This window comes from Cajanus cajan, chromosome 3, assembly GCF_000230855.2.
Source record: "Cajanus cajan strain Asha chromosome 3, NIPB_CcT2T_4, whole genome shotgun sequence".
In the NCBI taxonomy this organism is placed as follows: domain Eukaryota; kingdom Viridiplantae; phylum Streptophyta; class Magnoliopsida; order Fabales; family Fabaceae; genus Cajanus; species Cajanus cajan.
In genome coordinates, this window is record NC_138519.1 from 15,181,905 (window position 1) to 15,189,169 (window position 7,265).

The following is a 7,265-nucleotide window of genomic DNA, read 5'->3' on the forward strand; positions in this document are numbered from 1 at the left end:
ATTGTTTATAATGAAGTATTCCAAAATTTAAATAAAAGTTAAATATTATGTGTTTTTATAATTTTACCTATATTGCTTATATGAAGCTATTTAATTTTTTTTACATATTAGTTTAATCACGGTGTTATGTCTATATTACTGTTATGAAAGACGAATTATAATTATTTGAAAGTAATGTTATAAGGTTGATACATATATAAAGAATTCAAAAGGTGATTCCTTTTTAATTTATTTATTATAAATTTAAATAATATTTTTATGCTTTAATTCAAATGGTGAATGTTGAGAAAACTATATTTTCTTTAATTTAACACCATTTTTTTTTATATTAGGTTAACAATAAAGAAATTTTTTTTTCACAATATAATATTTTTTTAACCACTTTTATCTTTAATTAGTTTTTTTCAATTTCTTTGAAGTACAAATTCAATTGTATGTACCTTTTATTCATTTTTTGCATCTAGCTTTCATGCTTTAAAAATTTTAAACAATGACAAATGAAGAAGTATTATAAAGCCAAACTAAGTTTTTAAAATAATGTTTTTCCTTTTTTAATAAAAGTGTTGAATCTAGAGGCTCTTGATACCATGTTTGATTTAGAGAGAAGATGAGAAAATGAATTTCATTGATTCAGAAAAAATATGATTACACACTAGAAAGATAACAGAACAATATATTTATAGGAAGAGTTAGAGGTAAACTAACTCTAACCTATAATTACAGGTAAACTAACTAATTTTTTATAACAGTAATGAGATTCTTTCATCTTTTACCCTTAACAAAGAGTTAGGTATGGATTGTATCATTATAGAACCTTAACATTCTAACAACGTTGACACCTCAAGGCCTACCAATTATTTACGACATGTCAAGAAATAATATATAATAGAAAAAAGAGATAAAAACGTAGAACAATGGGGAACTATATACCAAAACTAACAAAACCTAAAAAATGGAAGACCAAAACAATTACAATAGTAAGCCTTCCAATAGAAATTAATGAGGATTCCTATTCAACAAAAGAAATATCTCTATGATCTAACCCATAATAGGCAAGACGATTCACACAAACATTCCCCTCTCAAAAAATGTGAAACACAAAAATCCTCATCAAAGATGTTAGATGCAAACAATGCTTCCAAATGGAACGAAGTTCCAAGGACACAATATGAACATTATAGGAAGTCATTAAAATTTGTTTTGAATCATTTTCAACCATAAATTCCTCTAGCCCATCTCCATTACCTTATGAATGGCCATCATGATCACCAAGATCTTTGCATGCAAAGCAGACTTAATCCCAACATAGAAAAAGAACCCACCAAGAAAGGCACCAATACGATCTCAAAAAATACCACCAAGCAACATGACCCAAACAACCACAAGCTACTCAATTCATATTAAACTTGATAAATCCAACAATAAGAGAATGCCAGTCTACTTGAACAATATTTTGTAACTTAAAGATTCGCAAATGAACTATGAAGGAAAAAATGATCAGATGTTTCTAATTAAGGAAGACCCCCAAAGATAACACCAAGAGACCATAATCACACCCTACAACTTGAGATTCTCATTTGTGGCTACTTTATGATGAAGAAGCCACCAGACTAAACTAGACCTCACTAGTACAAAAGAGGTGTACTACGTCGGACATTTTCAGCTTTTTACATCAGAAAACATACCGACGTAGAAGCGGGAGACGTAAATTTTACGTCGGATCTGCAAAATCGACGTAAATTTACGTCGGACATTACGACATCCGACGTAAAAAAGTAGGAAAAAAAATTAAAAAAAAAAACATAAAAATGCCAGCAGAACAAGCCGTTCTGCTTGCAGAACGGGCCGTTCTGCTTGCAGAACAAGTCGTTCTGCTTGCAGAACAAGCCATTCAGCTTCGTATAACAACCCAAAAGAAAACGCCCACTACCTATACAAATAGAACAACCAAAAAATCAAATAAAACAGATAGCCAGAGTAGCAATGCGAAGTAGAAAAGTGCTAACGAAACCTTGATTCATACCTGAGGAGCAGCAACAATGTGCAAATGAGTAACAAAGAGTTCATCCCTCTACAAAAGACAAAAAAATGATTCAGTAACAAAGGAGAGGGAAAGGGTTTAGAGAGAAAAAAATGAAAAGTGATGAAGAGTGAATGCGCGCGGTGTGCCTCGCGCTCTCTTATTCAAATTTGCGTCCTTTTTTACGTAGGACCTGGTAGGGTCTGACGTAAAAAGTCCAATCTACATCGGACACAACACACCTCCGACGTAGATTGGACTTTTTACATCGGACCCTACCAGGTCCGACGTAAAAAAGTTCGCAAAAATTACAAAAATGCCACTGCGATTTTTTTACGTCGGATTTTCGTATTTCTGACGTAAAAGGGGTGACGTAATATGCTAATTTTTCACTAGTGCCTTAAAGGAAGAATATGCTTGCACTAGATAAGGCTAGCCTAGGGATCACATTGACCAATTTGGCTGACGAAACCTATACGCCTAACTATAGGACAAAGTATGATCAATGAGGAATAAAATCACTAACAATGGTATGAAGTCTTGACTTGTCTTCCTAAGTGAGATCAAGAATATTGGTTATTGCACTAGTACAAAAATTAGATTTAAAATCGAAGTTTTAAGATCGGTTACAAAGTAACCGATCTTAAAAGTGAGGCGGTGGCAATTTTGTAAATAACATGAACACTTTTAAGATCGGTTGAAATTTAACGAATCTTAAAAGTACTTTTAAGATCGGTTATAAAAGAACCGATCTTAAAAGTGCCACTTTTAAGATCGGTTCTTTCATAACCGATTTTGTATGTAGTATACAAAATCGGTTCTGAAATAACCAATTTTAAAAGTATCGTTAGAAATCTTTTATATTCTCTTCCATTCTCATTATCTTTAATCTTTCCCTGAAGCTCTCATTTTCTAAATCTCCAATAAGGTAAATTTCGTTGTTGTTTTCGTTTTCATTTTCGTCTTCTCATGTTTTTGTTGTGTCTCTTTTAATTTTTTCATGATTTTCTCGTTTCTGTAGGTCCAATTTGGGTTCGAACCTGGAACGGCCCGTTCTGCAAGGAGAACGGGGCGTTCTCCCTGGGAGAATGGGTCGTTCTATAAGTGAACTTTTAGGCATTTTCTTCAAACTCGAACGGCCCGTTCCGGTTTTGGAACGGCCCGTTCCAGTTTAATTTTTTTTTCCAAAACCAGACTTTTAAGATCGGTTATAAAACAAACGATTTTAAAAGTCAACTTTTAAAATCGGTTGTTTAACCGATTTTAAAAGTCTAACTTTTAAAATCGGCTCTTTCAAGATCGGTTAAAGAACCGATTTTAAAAGTAAAAAATAACCGATTTTAAAATCTTTTTTCCACTAGTGTTGGGGTGGCCATGCACTAAGCATCCAACCAAAAATTAACACTTTTACCATTACCCAAAACCTACCCAATATTTTCCTACATGCTCCACCAATGCCTAAGAATAGAAGACCAAATTAAGGAAGACTTAAAACTCTTCAAAGGATGCTCATGTCTTAAAAAAGAGCTTGTATAAAAGAAGCCCACTGTTTTGAAGAGAAAGCAAATGCCAGCTTTAGAGTAGCAACTCTATTTAGAGCATGAATAAATCTTAAACCAAAACCTCCCGGCCCTCATCAATAGGAGAAAAAATAGTTTCCTAAGCAACAAAGACATACTTTCGAGTTTTAAGGTTATCTAGAAAGTGAAAGTGCCTTCAAAGGTAACAATCTTTGTCTAGAGGGTAGTTCAAAATCAGATTCCAACAAAGGTAGAGTTGGCTAAAAGGAGTGTTGAACCTGTTGATGGCGAGTTATGTCTTGTTTGTTTATCTGAGCCTTTACACCTACTATTTTCCTATCTGTTAAGTTATTAGGTATTAATGAACTGTTATTTTTGGTTGAGGCATTTGGTGGCCATGCCCTTAGACTATACTTCACATTTGTGGAATCATCTTGGGTTAGGGAGTGGGAATAAGGATAGTAAGGTTTTGTGTGTAATTTGGTTGGCAACCTTATGGTATATCTGATTAGCAAAGAATGCGATTGTATTCAAAGGAAGACCACTCCATGTGGAGTTAGTGTGGTAAGAAGCCTTGCAGAAATCTTAGTCATGAGTTCAAGGTCTCTACAAAAAAATAGCTTTCTCTTTTTATGAATGGATTACACAACTAGGTTATTGTATCAAAAGTCTAGTAAAGAAAGAATAAGATTTTAATCTCTAGTGGCTTATCTGTTTGTAAAGTTTGGGGTGAGATTCTTTTTCTATATTATTCATTATGTTTTGGTTTGTGTTGTAAGTGCTCTAACATGTACTAGTAGTTTTGTAAGCTCTTTTGATCACGTCTTGTGATTAAAAGAACCTCTACTTGTTGAATGAAATTTTCCGTTTAAAAAAAACAAAAAAGGACATACTTTTGAGTACATGGATCACCAAACCAAATAAAATTATGAATAAGAGTCTTAAATTGTTTAAGCGCATGTGATGGCTAAGAGTATACATGAAAACTATATAATAGACTACCATAAATAACTGACTGAACTAGTTGCACTCAACCCATAAAAGACAAGAAGTGCCTCTTCCAAGAAGGAAGTTTTGCTTGATTTTTACCAATAATATCCTAAGGAAATGAACCCAAGGTTTACCTTTGAAAATCAAAACACCTAGATAAACCAAATAGCTAATCTCTGCCCTCCAAAAATCCCAACGAAGTGAGAGCTGCAATCAAGAAGATATCCTTCTATTTAAAAAAACTGCACTTATGAGGATTGATCATTTAAGCAGAAGCATCACCATATTGATCAAAAGGATGTTTAAGATTAGCTAAATTCCTAGATGTACCTCTACAAAAGATCATAATATCATTTGCATAGAAGAATTGTGTAGGAGTAGAAACATAACATGGACCAGCCATGGGCAGAAGAAGTTTCTAATCAACCAATCGAGAGATACCTCTATTTAAGGCATCCTCTACCAAGCAAAAAAGAAGAAGAGAAAGGGGATGTCCTTAGCAAACCCCTTATTTGCAAGCCAAGTAACAAATAGAAGAACCATTAACACAAAATAAGAGATGCACATATTGTAAAATGAACTCAATCCTAGTAGAAAATGTTGAAAAAAAACCAAAAGCCTTAAGAACTTGAAGAAAAAAATTTCAAGTCTAGGGTGTCAAATGCTTTCTTGATGTCTATCTTTAATGCCAAATTGCCACCAAAAACCTTATAGCGTGTTTGAATAGAAAATTTAAATGGAGTAATTCATTTATTTGAAAACTTTTAAATTTTTTTATGTGAAATAACTTGTTTGAATGGAGAATTTATAAACAATTTGAAATTTAAGAATTTATAAAATTTCTTGAAATAGTAAAATTTTAAATTTTTCCAAAAAGTAAGAATTTAAAATTTCTCATATTTTTTTTTCTTATTTTACTTATATATTATATCTTATCTCTTCATGTTTTTAATTATTGAATATTCAAAATATTTTTAAATTCATCAAATATTATCTAATATTAATTTTTAAAATTATTAAATATTTAAAAATCAACTAATATTTATTTTTATAAAATTTAATTTAAAAATCTCAACATATAAATATATTTTTAAAATTAATTTTACTATAGTAGAATAAAATTAATTATCATATCCAACCTAACAATTTTAAAATTTAAGAAATTTGAATTAACTTATCTAAACAATATTTTAAGAATAATAAAAATTAAAATTAAAATAATTCAAATATAAAAAATTTAAAATTTCTTGAATTTGTAAAATTTCTATTCCATATACTATTATGATCCAACAAATTAAAAGCCTCGGACATGACACATATGCAATCAAATATGTGTTCCTTCGGGAAAACCACGTTGTTGGTCTTATATGAACTTAGGAGCAACCAAAGCCAAAACTATTAGCAAGCACTTTGGTTGTAACTTTAAATTAAAAATTAGCGAGTTATTAACCGGAATTCCTCAATCCACACTAGGAAATTTAGGCAGAAGTGCAATTAGATTCGATTTCAACCCTAGAATAATCCAATTTTGTTGAAAACATTAGAACATAGAGTTGTGCACATAAAAAACAATGATATCCCAAAAAGTCCGATAAAAACAACCCCAAAGCCATCAAGACCAGGTGGACTCATCCCAACCATAGAGAACACAACAGTCTTAACCACCTCCAAAGTAGGGACATTAGTTAGTATATCATTATCTGCCTCCGAGTCCAAATGTGGAAATACTTGCTAAATTAGATCATTTTGAAGAAAAATATTATAAGTAGTGTATAAAGAAGTAAAATATTGAACAACATGCTGATAAATATCCTCCTTATTATTAAGAATGCATTCCTTGTCTCTCAAGAAACCCAATTTCTTCGTCATTCTTCTATATTAAACCAAACAATGATAATACATAGTATTCGGATCACCATATGCAACTATAACAGCCCGATTTTCACGGATTGTGTGAAGGTCCAAAGCCCAATAAGGGTTATGTAATAGTCCAGAACGGGTCATTCCTAGATTGGAACGGGTCGTTCGAAACTACTAAAACGAGGGTGATTTAGTAGTCCGGAACGGGTCGTTCCCAAACTAGAACGGGTCGTTTCAAAATACAAAAATTGTCTACAAATTTTAGATGGGAACGGGGCATTCCAAACCACCAAAAAGGCCTATAAATCTAGTTGGGAACGGGCCATTCCAAATATGGCCGTTATGAGTTAAATGCAACCCCAGAACGGGCCGTTCTGGTTTGAGAACGGGTCGTTCTGGTTGTGAACTTTGCACATAATGTAAGAGTCCAGAACGGGCCGTTCCGGATTTGAAACGGGTCGTTCCGGCCACTCCTGATACCTATAAATAGAGCGCTCTAGCACTCCCAAAAAGCACACCTTTTAGTTCTGACTTCTTTTAGTTCTGACTTCTTTTCCTTCTACATTCTCTAAAGACCGAGGAGAACCCAGAGGAGGAGACCAACCAGATCCTGCTCTAGTTTCAGCTACTGCTTATCGAGGTACAGGGGAAAAGGGGATTATTTGTATGCAGAGTTACATGAGAGAAATGGGTAGAGAAAGAGTCTCTTAGAATTATGAGTAATTTTATAATTGTTTCTGTTTGAGTAATTGATGATCCCATTAGATTTTGTATGTTTGAGGATTAGAAATATATATTTAATTTGTGAAAATGATGATCTAGGAGAGAGAATGAAATTGTAGAAAAGTGCTTGTGAGTTAGGTTTTGGAAAAATT